Below are 18,169 nucleotides of genomic sequence, written 5' to 3'. Positions count from 1 at the left end.
CACAGGGCAGGTGTGAGGACACTCCTCTGGCCTCTGGAAGTTCTCTGGCGAGAGCTGAACAAATAGAATTCTGCCTGGAATCCCCTGGAAGCTCAGCCTGAGCTGAGCCAAGCCGTCCTTCCCTGCCTCCTCTGCCGTGCACCTAGCCCTGCCCAGGCCGCTGGTCCGCGCTGGTGCCCGGGCCCTGCAGAGCCCTGCTCTTCTCTGCTGCCCGTCCACCAGCATCCCTGCCTCTCTCCAACCCGCCCGCATCCCTCTCGAGACCCTCTCCTCCATCCCATCTCCCGGCAGGTGCCTTCCCACTCCCACTCCCCCCATCCAGAAGCCTGCAGCCCGCACAGCCCTGTGGGGTCCACACCACACAAGCAGATCCCTCGACAAGCCGTGACCTGTGTTCTGTGCCCTCGCTCAGGGTGGACGGCTCACCCAGCGTATGACTTCCTGAGCGGAGGGGGGGATATGGGCTTTCCAGCACCCTACCCTGGCCTGGGCGGCACGCGGCACGTGATGCACACAGCAGCGGCTACACGGGCGCTCCCCATGAGCTGGACGGGTCTGCACTGAGAGTCTTTCCCCTTCACTCTTCCAGCTGCAGGCCCAGCTTCGCTTAGATGTCAAAGCCGGTCACCGCACTTCCCCACCCCAGACTGGATGGCCAAGGCCCCATCTGTGCCCGGATTTCAGCGTGAACCCCGGCTGTGTTCAGGAGTGAGAGAGGGATTCCGTTTCAAAAGGCTCGGGATCAGCTTTGGGGAGAACATTGGAGTTCCAACAAAACATAGCAGACAACACTGGTTGTTTTCTGGAGTTTCAGCTTCTGACAGAAACTGAAGCTGGCTGTGGACAGTTAAGCATTTGTCACGGGATGCTGTTGCCCAGTGCCCGCAGCTGGCTCCCAGTGTCAGCTCCAGGGCGTGGCACCACCCACTCCCTTCTCTGTCTGCCCCGCCCCACGGCAGAGAAAAGAAGCTATGACGGGGCCAGGCCCCCACCTCTGTGAAAGAGCTGTGAACCTCTTAGGGCACCCTCCAGCCCTCCCAGGGGCGCAAGCTCTGAGCCCAGGCCAACCCCATCCTTGCTCCAGGAACTCTCCCGCAAAAATGCTCAGGGCCTTGGGGACCAAGTCCCAGACCCCGGCATATGCTGGGGAGCCGGGAGCACAGGACGTAAGGAATTCCCTTAACGAACTCAAGACTACAGCTCTTCCCCTCGGGCAGGTGAAAGGGAGGTGGAGGCCATGCCCCAGCCTTCATTCATTTATTCAAAAATGTTTACTGAAATAGCCAAAAGACAGAGGACAGATGAACGGGGAAAATGTGGTCTGCCCCTACAATGGATTATTATTCAGCCTTAAAAAGGAAGGAAATCCCGCGTCACACGCTCCAACATGGATGAATTTCGAGGACATTATGCCAAGTGAAATAAGCCAGTCACAAGGGACAAATAGTATGCAATTCCACTTACCTGCGGTACCTAGAGTCATCTAATCCACAAAGACAGAAAGTGGAGGGGGTGGGGAGGGAGTTGGGGTTTAATGGGCGCAGAGCTTCAGTTTTGCACGATGAAAGAGTTCCGTGGGCGGACGGTGGTGAGGGCCGCCCGGCACTGTGAGCGTGCCTGGGCCACTGAACCGCACACTCACTGTGGTTATGACGGTAACTTTTATGCCATGTGTATTTCACCACAACGGTCTTTTTAAGTGTTTCCTGGGCCGCCACCACGTGCCAGGCACTGCTGTGGGCACGACAATACAGCAGTGGCCTGGAGTCCCTGCTCTCATGGAGCGCACACCAGGGGACTAAACCAGACCACAAGTAAGCACACGAGGGATACATAAATCAGTGAAGAGCGAGCACGAGGCTTCCCAACGGCCTCAAAGACGATAATACAGAATAATGCTTCCAGAGAGAGGCTGGGGAAGGGACAGCTCATATCGGGGGTCACGGAAAGGTCACTCGGAGGAAGTGACGGAGGAGGTGAGATCTGAATGATGAGATGGAACCAGCCTGGGATAGTCTGTGTCAAGAGCAGGCCCAAGAGATGACAGATGGTGCAAAGGCCACCAGGAGGGCTGGCTCTGTGGGGCTGAGGACAGAGAGAAGGGAAGAGGACCTCAGCAGAGTAAGAGAAGGGAAAGAGGGGAAAGTAGGCGATCATGGGCCTTGTGGGCCAAGTAGGTTGGTTGTTCCAATGACCGCTCCAACCAGGCTAATAGGTCGCCACTCATCGCACTCTCTCTGACAGCCCTGGTTTTATCAGGCATCTCCCGTACCCCTCAGGGATTCTAGTGCATTCCATCTCAATCCCCTAAAGAGCCACAGCTATCAAAGGCTTCAGAGCCTCCAGGGGCCTTGCTTTCCCTGGTTAGGAGTTCAGATGAGAAAGGAGAGCCCACCTGGGGGAATCTGCTCTCTCCCTCATGGCGCCCTCCTACTCCACCCCTCACGGCTCCCCCCCCCCACTGAGGCTCCTGGAGCCTCCAAGTTCTTCCATCAGGGCTCTTATCTCGGAGAGAGTAGCATTTCCTCCACCACTAACCAAACAATAGGCTCCAAAGTACCCGGCTTCAAAAACTTCCTGCAGAAGCTGGGTGGAGCTGGCATGGGGCCTCGCTGCTCCAAGTAATTTCAGGAAAATTTTCACCAAATTCACGGCTGCTCCACCACACGTTGTCCCTAACATTTTTCTTTCTGACTTTATGAAATGGCTAGTAGAACACGCATTGAAATTTCAGGAAAGGGAGAGTCCTAGGCCACGTGCACACAGAGGCCATAAAAGCCATTTGGTCCTGAGCTGCACGATGGCCCAGCATCCATGTGTTCCCAGGCTCTGAGCAGACCGACCCCCTGGATGCCTGCAGCTCATGAGGGGCACCATTCTGCAGACCCACCTGTGGTGAGCTCAGGGAGGCTCACCCCCAGCCTCCCAGGCCTGCCCCTAGATTACCCGTAGAGGCCAGGAGACTTGGCCAAATAAACCCAAAAATGGCTGCAAGATCACCTATAAGCTGTTGGCAACACAGCTGAAGCCATTGCATGCTCTGCAGACTGAAGGGGTGGCGGCCACAGTTGACAGCTGGACCCCGCTTCCTTGGCCTACAGCAGGCTGATTGTCGGTGAGGCTGCTACTGTGTCCATGGACTCCAAGGAGGGGGAGGTGGGAGAAACAACTGCTCTGAGGCCCATGGAGGATGGTCATCCAGGGAGGAGGAGCTGGACCCAGAGCCAAGGTTGCCACTGTCCCGGGAAGGAGGAGGTGTCCCATGGGTACTGATGGCAAACTGAACTCATCCCACGAGACTGCTCCCGAAGTGGCACTGATATGCCCTGTGCCCTTCTCAGACCTCGCGCTTCCTTATGCACTGGGGTCCTCCTGGCAGCAGGGGACCTGAGCAGCTCACAGGAACCCCACCGCAGGTCTACAGGGCCGGGCTTTATGCTGCGGTTTAGTCCTCTGGCACCCAGAGGGAGAGCGGTGGGAAGGACTGGGTCCTGGATGGCTCTGGGCAAGTGCCCTCTGTGCTAGGAGACAGCATTCCATGTCCTTCCATATAAATCGACCAGAATTCCCTCAACACCTGCTGTCTTCCATGCTGTGTGCCTGGGACCATGATGGGAATGCAGCTGAATACAACACAATTCCTGTCCTCATGGAGCTCTCAGTCCTACTCCAGACACACGGCTGGCTGAACTCCAGAACAGAGTTTCTCTGGATGGGGATCCTGGACTCTCAAGCCCCAGCTCCCTCCTGAGGAGCCTGAGGGCGCAGAGGGCGTGGCTGTTGACGCTGGGAGACAAAGCTCTCTGCATTAGCCGACTTGCACCCCAGGAGCCAGGTCTCCACCTGAGGCTGAGCTATCGAGAGGGAGGAAGACCCCCATCAGCAACGCTCTGAGGGTCCGGGAAAGGCGGCAGGGCAGGCTCAGAAACCAGTTCCTCTTCTTGCAAGGAAGGCTGAAGGGCCACAGTGCTCTGAAGAGGCCGACCCTCTTACATAATAGTAAGCCACCATGCTACCCACCACACACATCCTTACCCACACAACACACACCCTGACACCCATACGAACACAGGCAAACACACACGGATACACACATCCCAACACACACATCTTTACTAACATGTGTCATTGTACCAACGCACACCAATGCACTCCCCAACACATACAGCCACACAACATACAGCCAAACACCCATCCCAACACACACGCCACATATCATTACACACATCTCAATACACACATCTTTTACTAACATGCATCAACACACAAACATGCACTCCCCCAAACCACAGAGCCACACCAACATAGTTGCAGACCCCAATATCACATCCTAATGCACACCCCAATACCCACACACACAACCGACATGCACATCCCAACCCACCCTCACCCATATATACATCCATACTCATACCAGGTGCGTGCACATCCATGCCCACACCAACACATCCGTGGTCCAAGACATGCCCAACACACACTTAAACATATACACGCAAGCACAAAGCAACACATGCACCCTCAGCAACGTGCATCCAAAAAATTAAGTCACCTCACAGATGTGCACATAGTGACACCAGCCCAGGACAGCACGATCACTCTGATATCAATACATTCACATCCCAACACACACAACAACCATTCAGGCACACATTAGCCCCTCACACACAGTCACAGGGACGCTCCATTCCCAGAAGCTATGGGCAGTTTGAACCTACTCTCTCCTCCATGACCCACGGCAGCAGACTCGGCCCCCCACTGAGCGGGGCCCTTTCCTGGGAGCAACCTAAGTGGCTCCAGGGCAGAGTGACAGCCCCGAGCCTTCCACTTGGTGTGGCCAGTGTACAGTGCCGTGACCGCTTGGTTCAGCCTTTGATGCCACGAGGCGCGACAACAAAGAACTCAGCAGCCCCTGTTCTGGAAGGCTTCCCAGATGGTAAGTCTGCCCTCCTAATTTACACCTCGGAGGACGTGTGGCCAGGGAGGAGGATGAGACACCTCCCTTCTCTTTCTCTTCCTCACCAGTGGGGGATGTCCCCCTCTTCTCCTGGAAAAGGACTGGGGGAGAGAGTGAGTATATTCACTGACAGCGCTGGCTGGTGCCCGCGATGAGCCCCTGCCTGCGTGGCCTGTACTCTGTCCCCACACACTCCAGGCCCCCTTCCAATGCTGCCCTGCAAAGGAGAGCATGTAAACAGCGCTGGCAGAGTATCGCAGCGTTGGAAGGGACAGGAACCTGAAACACAGGCCGAGAGCTGGGTGCCCTGAGTCGGGGTTCATGGCCCCATCCACTGGGCCATGCTCCTGTGGCCTTACCCTCTCTGTCTTGGGCCACTAGGTGCACCCCCGGGACATGGTCCCAAGACACCCGTGACCTGCTGTGCATGTGACCTTGAGAGGGACTGGGGGGATACCTGCAACCACAGCCTCGGACGATCACTTCCAGTCTAAGTGTGGAGCTCGGGGTGGGTCCCAAGCAGTCCTGGCAGAGCCGGGCAAGTGCTGGGCTGGCCCCCTTCCTTGCTTCTTTTCCAGAAAAGATGAGAGGCCAACCTCGTCTGGGGTACAAAGAGAGGGAAGGAGGAGCCATCTGAGCTCCCCAGAGCCTGCTCGGCAGGGCTGGTGTTTGCCAGCGTGGAGCTGGAGATGGGGCTGGCGATTAGGGCTTCTGCCTTCTGCTGCCTTCACCCCATTCCCAGCACGACCCAACAGTGGAATTAAAAGACGCCAGGTCTGACAGACGTGGGTTCGAGTCCCCGCTCCTCCACTCCCAGCTGCGTAACTCAGTAGAGCCTCCCACGGCTCAGTTTACACATCTGACGACACTGCTCCCCTGCCAGACGACAAGCGCCGGGAGGGCAGATTCCCCCGGTGCCTTCTGTGGACCTTTCGGCTCTCTGCCCGATAATCAGGAAGTCGGGGCCCAGCGCCGTTATGCAGGCTCCCTCGGCTCAGCCCACTGCTCATCCCACTGTGCCCAGCTCCTGGGGTGACCACCACTCAACAGGAACCTGCAGTCTCGACTCCTGCCATGTCCTTGCAGAGCTGAAACAAGAGCACGTTCTCGGTCTGTCCCTGTGTTTCTACCTGGGGAGGGGGCGACGGTGGGAGGACACAGCAGGGGGCTCTCCTTTGCCGGGACGGCTGGCCATGCAAAGCCTCGACGTGGTTGCCACACCTGTGCAGGTGACCATGGCTGCTCCTGGCTTCTCTAACCCTCTTTATGCATGGTCATTCCCAAAGTCAGACCAGCTCCTCGAGAGCGGAGGTGCACTTTCTCTTTCTCTGGGCCCCTTCCCTCTGCTAATGTGGCAGGGAAATGGCCCTGGGCGTACAGTGGACAGATGGGAGATGTGTCAGCTGACTTCGGTGATGGCCCTTATCACTTCCAGACTATGATGAGGCTCCATATACACAAAGAGATTCGAGGCAGCAATGGAGCCCTAATGATGGTAACCAAGGGACTAGCTCTCCTCGCAGGACAGTCTTATCTCTGAAAGTCCCAGAGGAAGCAGCTGGGCAGACCCTTCTTACAGTAACGGACCCTTACACACCTCCCACAGGAAGGCTGGGACATCTCTTGGATGTTCTGAACAGGAGGGCAAATGTTTCTGCAGCTGGCACAACCTGGGAGCCGTGACATTTTGGTCACTGTTTTGTTGCTCAGGGCCCATGCCTCCTCCATCTGAATCTCTGTGGGAAAGCTCTTCTCTCCCACTCTCAGCTATGGAGCTGGATGAGATCACACTCCCTATCCCCTGCCAAGAGTGAGCCCCGAGCCAGCTACTGCATCCCCTCCCCCTGGCCACAGTGACTGTTCAGGAATGGGCAGAACAATATAGTAAAATATAATAAAATGCAAGGAGATAGTTGCTGGGCTTCCAGAAAAGAGTGTCCCTCTGTTTGGTGGTATGGGAATGAAAGTTCTCAGCTGTGGCAGCCTTTTTGCTACTAGGAGGGGAGGGAGTCCTTGCAGATACCATTTGAGCTGCTAAATCCACATCACGCAGAGCCAGACCAACTCCCAGAGCTTTCAGTGACTTGAACCACTGAAGCTTTGTGGTTATGGCTGTAGTTGAAGCCAGTTTGAAGTCAGATTCATTTGTGGCAACAAAATACGTGAAGAAAGTGAGCAGAGACCGAAACACCTTGTGCAGACTCCACATGAAGGAAGGAGGCTGCCCACCCAGGACAACACGAGTCCCTGCTTTATAATGCCCCAAATCATCCTCCGTTCAAGACAGTGGAGTAAGCCCCACAGATCCCACCGTTCTACTGGGGACATGGGCAAACGACGGCCAGATTCAGTGAGACTAGCACAGTGGGGCCAGACCTTTGGTGCCACGTTACTCCCAACAACCAATCAACTGGCCACGTTTCCTGGTTTTCACTCAGTTGTCTTTGTAGATAGTGCAGAATAATCCTGATGACAGACATTTATTGAGCACGTCTTCATGCTGGGGACTGTGCTGAGCACTTTATAGAAAGACAAATGCATGATGGAAAGAGAGGCACAGAGAGGCTGAGGAGCCTTGCTGGGTCACACAGCTCCTGAGAGGCAGCACTGGAGCCCTCCGCTGTAACCACGCTCTCCACCTCTCGGCGGCCCAGCGAGGTCAGCCCCAGGAGCGGAGGGGCTGGCCTCCAGCGGCAGCACTCCATCTCCACAGCCCGGAGGCCTCAGACAGGAGTAGCAGGTGTGGAGGTGCCCGGTGGGAAAAGAGAGAGAAGAGGGTCTGCCCAGCCCCCCACCCCCCAAGCACACCGGGCCCCTCACCAGCGGCTGGAGGCTCAGACACAAACATCAGCAAGGATCCACGAAATCCTCAGACCCCACGGACCCTCGTTCTCTGCTCTGGAAAGCTCCCCTTGGGCCATGGACACACTTGGGAAGGGAGAGGAGAAGCGAGGAGGGGAAAGAGGAGACGAAAGGGGTCTCAGAGCCTTCCAGACTTCCCACCCCTACTCCAGTGGTGCAGATGAAAAGCGCGAGGCCAGGGACGGGAGCAAGAGGGCCAGCCAGCCCTGCGGGGTGGCCCAACCCTGAAGACGCCTGCGTGGCCGAGCTCCATGCCCACGTGTGCACTCTGCACCGAGCAGTTTCTTAAATGCAGAAAATGCACTTGCCTCTGAGTTAACAGCCAGGCTTATGATGTTTTACTCCACAGAAAAAAAGGGCAGTTGAGGTTTGATGTGCACCAGAAGAAACTGTTTCCACACATCCTCGTGGGGGTCTGCGTTCAGTTCACGTCCCACCACCCAACAAGAAAACTGCTACTATCTACAATGCCCGTCACCCTCTACTGATGCTACTGATGATGGACGCTTGACACGCAGTGGGGGTCCAGCCCCCTATGACTCACTTGATCCTCCGCCGGGCAGGCATGGACAGTTCTGAGTCAGGTCAGTCTGGGTCACATGGACAAAGCCGAGCCCTCCTTCCCAGTGTCCTCAGATACTCTACCTGCAGGATCTGGATGGGAGTCCACACCACCCGACAGCTGACTCGTGCCCCTCCCCTGGCTCATGACCGCCGACGAAAATGACAGGGTGGTCAGAGCCGGGAACCTGCCCCTGGCTTTCGGGTGTGGAGCACCATCCTGCCTCTCGCTGCCATCCCCACTGCTCAGGGCCGAGCTCCCATGTGGTGTGGACTGCCCGGCCACACACGCCACAGCTGCCAGCCCTCACAAGCTCCGATCCTGCTCCCTTCCCAGCCTGAGGGGCCCTCCTCAAAAGCCCCAGCTAAGCTCTCCCCCAGGGACTCTCCTGCGGCCAGAAAGTGATTTCAACCCCAGTTCACAGCCAGGGAGAGAGGACAGCCAGGCACAGCGGCCGAGCTGGAGTGTCCAGAAGTCATCTGATTGGCCAGATTCTACACAGGGAAAAAGCCACCTGCCAAAGGAGTTACTCAAGTGATTGAGAAGGTTCCTTCACGCTCTCAGGTCCCTCAGGAACAAATGTGGGCATGAAGGCAGGTGGGTGCTCCCGTAGCCCCTGGGGTAGGTCCTCCCGTGCAACCCTCTCTCTCTGCTAAGGACCTGTCCAGGCTCCCTGGGCTCTGAGCCCCTGGAGGATGCCATGTGTCTCCACTTATCTCTGCACCCCCGGTACCCAGCACACTGCTCGGTCTGCACAACCTACCTAAGAAGTATTTTGTCCTTGAAGGAATAAATAAATGAACTAATGAAGGAATGAACAAATGAGCGACTGTATGAATGAGCAAATGAGTCACAGAGCAGCCTGGTGGTAAGGAGCGACTCAGCTCAGGGAGACAGACTCTGGCACAACCTCAGGAGCAATCTTCTCATGGGAAAACCCCAGCACTGGGAGAAAAGGCCTCAGGACGCACAGCCTGCTGGGTAACACGCCTCCGCAGCCTCAGGGCCACCTGCCAGCGACCAGAGGGCCCGCTGCTGGGACCCTGCACCAAGGAAGGGGCGTGCGGGCGGGCAGAAAGGTTCAGGTGCAGAAACGAAGAAACGGAAGCAAGTCTCATTATGCTCAGCAGTAGGGGACTGGTTAAATCATTAGATTGATGGAGATTTTTTCCTTTGCTTCCCTCTATTTCTGGAATTTTCTCAAAGAACATATTATTTGTGTGAAGCTTTAAAAAACGAAGTATGGCTGTTCCTATAGAACAAGTGTCTGCAAAAGAACCCATGGGCCAGATGCCCCTGTCAGCTGTCTTTGTAAGCAGTCTTACTGGAACACCATCACACCCTTTCATGGCAGAACTGAGTACCTATGACAGAGACCACAGGGCCCGCAAAGCCTCAAATATTCATTACCTGACCCTTTACAGAAAAAGTTTGCTGATCTTTGTGTAGACTATTCAGCGACACAAAATATATCACACACGTTTAAAGAAGTGGTGTGGGGGATATATATTTTAAAATTATTTTTATTTACCTGTATTTTCTAAATGTCCAAGATGAGCAGGAATTACTTTATAGTAGGAAAAATAACAAAAATGTCATTCAGCAACAATAGCAGCAAAGAAGTCAGTAAACACCCCTCCTGGGGGAGACCGAGTGGAAAGAGTTTCAAGGTCACTAGCAAAGGATATTTCAGAGAGACGTCAGGCCCGAGCTGGGAATGGACACACCTCCCAGAAAAGTGAATAATTTGTGTCACATGGCAGCTTTGCTGAAGGACCACTTCAATTTTTCAGGGCAAATTACTTTAAAACGAACTAAAACACCTACTTTAGCAAGAAATTTAACAAAATATATTTAGCAATAAAAAGAAACACGTATGTGTCTTGATCTTCAAGGAAACAACCACTGCACACGTTTTATGTTGAACTAAACAGAAGCAAGTTGGAAATTTTCCAAAACGCCTCTCAAGATGATTGAAGACAACCGAGGGTATCCAAAAACCTCAATGACAGCCACCGAGGGAAGGGTCTCGGGACGTGACTCTAAGGAAGAGCGGAGAGCCCCGTGGGGGGGACCTGTTTCATCAGACAGCAAATGGCTTTGGAGCTGAGGTCAGAGAAAAGGAAAGGACCCGGTGTCCGCCTAGATTCCAGTCCAGCAAGGTGCCTCCACCAGGGAAGGAATGACTCCTCTGCAGAATGTTCTGGACCAGGCACAGAGTAAAACATACAAAGGTCTCCCAAAGGTGTCCCCTGCCTCCCAGGAGAAGCAGAAAAACGACCCACCTTTTGAAAGCAAGTGACCAGGCGTTGAAAGCCAGGCCCCCACATCACCCACTTCCTCCTGCCAGCACCTGGCTGGGGACCCCCCAAAGGAGGGCCAGCCCCCATGTGGCACGGTGGGCCGCCCAGCCAAGGAGTCAGCTTGTGCTGTGCCTCCCACTTCTCTCAGACACATGCCACATGTCACACAAACCCCAAGGCTCACAGCGGCAAGGAGATGGGCCCACAAGAAGCCAGCACCCGGACAACTTGCTTTTGGTAGGAGAAGGAAACAAACCCAAGCACAGGAATTCTGCCCGGACTGCGCCCGTGTTCAGCCAGCTCCCTGGGTGCCTCGGCCCACCCATCGCATAGCTGTGGGGCGTGTTCAGACACGCATTGTTTTGGGGCTCTGCAGCCTGTTTTGAAGATGTGGATCAGGGAAAGAATGGTGGCAAATCTCTGTGCTTAGCTCAGCCCTGTTTGTCACAAGCCAAGCCGCCGAGTTCTCCATCCTGTCTCCCCAGCACATTTTAGAGGCACAAGATTCATTTCTACATGATGTTAACAAGCCCTGGTGTTCCAGGGGTGTATCAGTAACTAACCAGGACAGTCTTGGCCAGCTCCACGCCTTCGCACCCACGACATACCAGGACTTAAGTGAACAGAGTAAGCAAAATGCAATACAAAGTAAATAGAAATACAGCCCCAGGAAAGCGAGTGCGCTCCAGACAAAGAGAAGCTAAACCAGGTCTGGCTCAGAATTAGCTGGAGAGCCCCAGCAGAGAGAAAAGCCACGTGCAAACCGAGGGGGACCTGCTTTAGCAACGTGGCTCAGAGAGGCCCCGCCAGCCCAGCTCAGGTGCCTCGACGCTCAGGTCCTACCCAAGAGAAAAGCCCCAAAGCCCAGCCCAAGTCCTGCTCCCCTCAGCTCTTTCGGGAGAGCCCATGGCTTTCTGAGAAGGGCTTTCCAGATGGCGCCTGGAGGCAGCAGTGCCAAACTCCACAGCTTAAGTAAATGTTGCTGTCGCCCTGTCCTGCCAGGAAAAGGCAAGGGGGACCCAGGGATCCTCTCAGCTGCTGCAGCGCTCACTTCCTGGGCAGAGCTGAGACCCCCACCACCTGCCCGGCACCATGCTGGAGGGCCCCCTTTCCTCTCTGCATTTACAAGCTGCACGGAGCCCCCCTCCCCTCCCACAACGTGCCAGCCCCATCCACAAGGGCGGAGGGACATGCCTGTCAGATGCCGACAGAGGAGAAGCAGGCAGAGGGAAGTGAGGAACCCAGAAGGGCAGCAAGCAGGCCCAAGGGTCGCAGATGGCAAAGGTTCCAGCCCAATCATCACGAATTTGGGATGTTTGCACAAATGCAATCTCCTGATCTCTGCAGGTGCTTCTCCACCCCTACCATCAACGCTCCGAACAGCTCGACAGTTAGAGGAGCTAACTGCTCGTTCTCCTCTGGCCTCACAGGCTCAGAACGCTGCACAATGCCCCCAGCACACATCTCTGCCCAGGATTCCCTCTGTTCCCCATGTCAAGATCCCCAAGTATCCCAGTAGTTTCCCTCCAGAATCCAGTGGAATCTTGAGGCCCAGTAAAACAGGGGCTTGTTGACGCTTGCTCCCATCTCCACCCCTCTAAGACATCAGTGCCACCTATCAGAACCTTCTGTCAGAGGAGGGCAGACCTAGGAAATGGCTGAGATGTAAGGCAAGGAAGGCTTTCCTGCTTTGCCTTCTCAGAAGTCTGCTTCTTATCAATGGGGCACAAAGCTTCATGCCAAAGAAGGGGTTCAAAGGAATAAGCTACTTGGTAGAGACGGGATGTGGCTGAACAGGAGGACCCACGCTGCCCCCAACAGAGGCTGGCCCAGCTCTGCAGAAGCGGCCGTGGGCAGGGCTGACGGTGGGCGGACCATCCAGCCACCTGAAGGCATAGCAAGAGAGTGGGCGAAAGGAAGCTTCTGGAAGCTCATGAGACCTGCTTTTGGCCACATCATCAAGCAGAGGCCACACTGTGGCTGCCTGCAAAGCAAACTGCGAATTCCAGCCCCAACACACCCAAGGGGGTGGCCGGACCTGAGCCCAGAACAGGCCCTCCAGTTCACGGGACTCATGCAGCTAATGCTTCATGTCTATTTTGAACACGGACTGCTTAATTCTTTGCCTCATTGTAAGCTGTCCTCAGCTAATCTGTGTTTTTCTCATTACCATTAAATGCAGAGTTAAATGAACGTCTCCGTTCCTTGCGTTAACGTGCGTACAGGAGCGGGCGAGCACCTGAGGCTTCTCAGAGCCCTCGGGTCAGGAACGCGGCGCCCCGGGCACTCGAGGGGGCCCCTGGCCACACAGCCCCCTCCTGAAGACCGGCAGGCTGAGGCGCGGGGCCTTGAGTGGCCCTGCAGCCAGGAATCAATCCCGCAGACACAAAACGGTGTCCTGGGAATCTACGGGAGTGCAGAGGAGGCTTAGCTTCTGGGGTTTTATGTCCCACGTCTTTGTGTCACACTTCCATTTTGAAGACTTTTAGAGCCGGTACACTTTCTCTTTCTGAAATGCTAAGTGACAGCGCCATCGGCAGCCCCCTGGAAGTGGGAGGTAGAGGTGCCCGCAAAACGGGGAGAGAAAGGCAACAGCCCCAGAGGGGTGCTGAGTGTTCCCAAATAATTGCTTCTGGGCACAAGATAATCAAAGTGCACGCAGTGATGGGAAGTCTATAAAAAGGAGCTGCTGGAAGGCGTCTGGCTCCCGGGACAGGAGGAAGAGCACGCGACTCAGCATCTGAGGGCTGCTTTGTCCCCGCTCCACCACACGCCCTGGGGGGCAGACCACCCCCAGACCCAGAGGAAGGGTGAGAGACCAGAGGGAGGTCACGGGCCCTCCAGCCTCTGCCCCATCTGACACACCCAGGCGTCAGCCTGAGCCTGGCCAGCGTATTTGTCTAGGCAGGGGCCACGGCACTGGCAGGCAGGGCCACTGGCGTCCTCCCGGGCACGGCTTCGGCACACACGAGCCGAGCCCCGTAAATCCCCACAAACCCGGCGGCCGCCTGCACACACCCCGTGTCAGGGCGGAAGGGCTGCATATGGTGCTTGGTTTCAACAGCTGAGCCTTAAAAAAGTGCAGCTTTTCATCTCACTGAACCAGCTCCCAAATTAGGGGGTGGGGAAGGCAGAGAGTGGGGAGGAAAAAAGGGAAGGGGGGGCATTCCGCACTAAATTTGATTTTACAAGGAATCTCAGATTATTATCTGCTCCAAAGTCCCTCTGGAAAATGAAATCACGTTCCCTGTTTGTCACCCCAAGTTTACTAATTTCAAGTTACTAATTTCATCTGAAAAAAAGAGTTGTTTTTGTTCTCTTTTTTTCTGTTTTTAATAAAAATGAAGGAGTCTATCTATGAGGAAATCACTCACTTGCCTTAGACTGGGTTAACAATTTTTAGGCAAATTTGTAAACAGGATTATTGTTTGCAAAGTCCGGCACAGCAAAGAGGTTAGTCGCCACAATGCCCGGGGGGGGGGGGGGGGGGGGGCGTCTCCTGGCCCTTTAATTCCCCGCCTGGAGGTGGAAGGTGCTGGAGAGCGACAGAGGGAGAAGCCTGATGGGGCAGTTTTCCTGGAATTGCCTGGAAACTTTTACTTTCTGTTTCCTCTGCTGATAATGACTGTCTTCGGCTCTGCAGCCAGCTCCCCTCTTCCCCCGCCCAGCCCCCTGTTGCTGCACGCCATCCCCGAGCTCCAGTATAAAGTTTGGCTTTTGCAGCAGGAAGCAGCTGGGCCAAGCAACCAGCGAATGATAATGACCTCAGAAATCTGCTGTTCGCTCGGCAACAATAGGGTGCTCAGTCTACTGGAAAATTGTGTTCATCAGCTAACTCTGCTCAGTTACTAATTGACATTGCCAAATATTTTAAGAACAATTGGAATGCACAAGCAAAAAAAAAAAAAAAAGAAGATCTTAATCCTCAGACTTAAATTTTGTCTTTTTCTTTTTTTCCTTCTTTTGGGTGCCTGGATTTGTTTGTGTGGAGCAGGCTGTGGTTATCATGAATGGGGGCAGGGAGGAGGAGCCACGTGAGAAAAAGAGGTGGAAAAGAAAGAAAATCTATCATATCACTCTACACCCGATGTCAGTGCAAGGGAGCCCTGGATAAAGGCCTTTGATGCTGTGGTCAATGGGCCTGCACAGGATGGAGACCCAGCATTTCAGGAATGCAGCCTGGGAAACAAAAGAAGACCAACAAGGCTTCTAGCCCAGCTGATCAAATAATCCTTGTCCATCTCAAAATATTACAGCAGAAGTAGCAGGGTTAACGATACGTTCATCTCTGCATCTCTCCCTGGCTCTCCATTGATCACGTAACTTAGCCGGCTTTATGTAATGAACAGAGGGTCAACGCATTCAATTACGCCTTTCCCACCATCAACACTTCAATTAGCCCCTCTCCAAAATTATGGGGAATGTGGAAGGTAACTGCCCTGTTGGATATAATGAACAGTATCGTTTCTTACTACATTAAGTTTTAATTATTCTGAGCGTGATTTCCAAAGCAAAATCTAAAGAAACAGAACTTTGGTGGTTTTCTGACTCAGAGTGAAGCTCAGATCCCAGCACAGTCTTAGACGAGGTTTTAGGGAAAGATGCAGAGATTAATGCCACTGGAGTGTTTGCACGCAAGCCAGAAAGGAGAGAGCATCAAAACAGCCGCCCGCTCTCTCAATGTCATAAAAGAGTAAAATTTATAAGCCGCTTTCCAAATAGTTTCCCTTTGCGTTGTACACGGAGGCAGAAATGACATCTACGATGGCGTGAAATTATTGGTAAGTCAAATCAACAACAACAGAAATAAAACAACGGGGGAAGATGGGGAAGTGATCTGTGTGACTAGTTTTGTCCGTTTTCTGTTAGAAAATATGACCTCTCAATTTGTCAAAGGTCCTAGTTTTCACAGTTGATCTTAAGCTTGGTTCTCAGCAGTTTGGAGAGCCAAAGAACAAACACATTTTCTGGTTCACTGGAATCATTTTCACATGTTCACTGATTCAAACATTCTTTTGCTCACATAACAAACAGCTGCATCCCACATTAGCCCAGCCACTGACAGTCACCCATCTCGCAATAACTGTTTGATTGCAAACTTGACCCCTTCTTCGTCTCGGTCTGAGCAAGACATTTTTAAACAGCCACTCCGTTCCCAATCCTCCTTTGCAAAGAATTACATCAGATAACAAAGGACGTCTCTGCCACTCATTGTAAGCCTTCTTCTGGAGGTCTGTTCTAAGAGGTTCTCTGTAAAAAGGTTTTTTATGATGAATTCAGAACTACTATCATGTTAAGAGCAGCGATTTATAAAGAAGAATTCATTGGTTAAGATCTGAAAAAATAGTTTCTCAGGCCCTACTGACCCAGTTTTCAACAAAAAAAGAATCAAGTGATGCAAATTAAGTTTTGCGACATTGTTATGCAGTCTGAGAAATTTGTAAAACCGTGTTTTGCAGTTACTTCTTAATAGAAGCCTTAATAAGTACTCCTTTCTTTACTTAAGGGCTTAAAGATTTTTTTCCTCCCCTTCACCTTGCAGGTTTCTCTCTAACAGGTAATAATAAAATACCTATTGTGTCAAGATTTTTATGTAAATGCTTATTTTAATCACACTTTATACAAGTCACACTTGTTAGAAACAAGAGGGAAGACTAACCAGATTTGGTTAAGGGTTGTAATCCTGGGAAAACCTGAACGCCCCAGGCCTGCAGCTGATCTGGCCTACATATTGGTATGCCATCAATTTTCCTACTTAGAAAATTATGAAAGGGTCTAATTTGAATATGAAGAAAACAAAGAAGTCAACCAGAAATAAAAGAATCGGCATTCACAATTGTAAAACACTTCAGTGAGGGAAACACAAGTAAGAAGATAACCGAAACTCAAGTATAATTCTCCTTTGAGTCATAAGCCCAGTTGGTTCTTTTAAGCAAAATGGGTTTTTTCAACAGAGTATTTAGAGATATGGAAACAACAGAGATAGGAATAGCATGAGGCTATCACTTGGCCAGAAGGTGAGAAAACACGATAAACACGTCATTAATAAAGCCGAACATTTGGTGCTGGAAGATTCTGCCGAGACCGTTTCATTTCAGCAGGTCTGAGAGAGGGATGAAAATCTGTCAGTGTTAACTCCACATCACTCCAGAAACTTAGGAGAGCCAGTGTGCTCTCTGCTTGCTGCCCTGGGAAGGTCCCCAATCCAAAGCAGTGAGACAACACTCCCCGGAAGACGGGCCCTCTTCAAGCGAGGCCGGGAATGGTCCCTCCTGCCAGTGGGACGCCTGGCAGTTTGCTGCCTCCGCGGAGCCCAGATCCATCTTTACAGAGTTCCCGCTGTGGGGCCGTGAAACTTGAAGCCCCTCCCCTGCACCCGGCAGGTTCCGTGTGGCGGTCACTCCGGCAGTGTGGCCCCCCGCTCTGAGGTGCCCACATTCCTGGTCCGACTCTTCCAGAGCGTCTCACCAGAAATAAATCGCAAACGAGCCCAGGACTCCAGCAGTAGACAGTGTGTTTCATGGGTATTTAAGCAGCGGCATTAACTGCCATCGGAATCTCTGGAATGTGCAGTTCAGATTTATGTGTCTTAACGATTCTTTACTGGTTTGTAATAAGCCAGCAGACTCACACTTTATTTTAACACTAATTTTGCCCTAGAAGAAAGGTATACTGAAGCATGACAATAGCAACAAAGCCAAACGGGCATCTACTTAACAACTGTAGCAGGGCATTGCCTCCAATACTGAAATATTCATCGAAACCGAGAAGGAAAAAAAAACTTTTAAAAAATGACCCTCAACAGTGAGCTACCACATCTTTAACAGTGGGCAACACAGTGCCTTGAGGTGCCTCAAACTGTCTTTCATTTTCGAGACTTAATGGCTGATTGCAGAAATCAATGTTGCCATTAGTAACGGGGTATTTGTTATGGCATGATTTCCTCTGTTGTTAGGCTGCAGAATGATTACAGTATTAGCGAGATGCTTTCTTTATAAAGGGCTAGAGATATAACTTTCAATTTACTATCCATTAGTAAGGGGCTTTGGAAATATGGATGGAGGCAACAGTTTACCTGCTGTTAGGTAGCGATTTTAATTTAGGCGTCTTGGGCTAGTGTTTTTTCTTTTCAAACTGGGCCAGGAAGCTTCAGCATTTCACAGACATTTTGATGACAGATTTTCTGCTTTGCTATTTTAGACCCCAAAGCTGTATCGCCCGTGTAACACAGTACAATTTAAGACATGCAGTCGCGCATCTGTGTTTCAAACCTCTGTGCTTTTCCAATCCTTCAGAGGAGAGTGGCATGGTTCTTCAGGTCAGAGGGGCCTGAAAGGTGAGCTGCATTGTAATTTTGGAAGGGGACGGGGGACAGGTTTTGTCTGGGGAGGGAGACCGGGGTGCCCAAATGAGAGAATTATGGGAATATACTTAGGGGAAAGACGGTGAGGCTCTGCACTTCCACATTCACATCCATGGATGGAGCCG

At 52.7% G+C, this 18,169-nt stretch overlaps 1 protein-coding gene across 27 annotated transcripts in view; it reads right to left on the bottom strand.

The window, feature by feature from the left end:
* Positions 1-18,169, bottom strand: part of ZNF536 (zinc finger protein 536) — a 420,879-nt gene that overhangs the window by 211,150 nt on the left and 191,560 nt on the right. The window lies entirely within an intron of this gene.

This window comes from Equus caballus, chromosome 10, assembly GCF_041296265.1.
Source record: "Equus caballus isolate H_3958 breed thoroughbred chromosome 10, TB-T2T, whole genome shotgun sequence".
Classification (NCBI taxonomy): Eukaryota; Metazoa; Chordata; class Mammalia; order Perissodactyla; family Equidae; genus Equus; species Equus caballus.
This window is presented reverse-complemented; position numbering and strand designations above follow the sequence as displayed.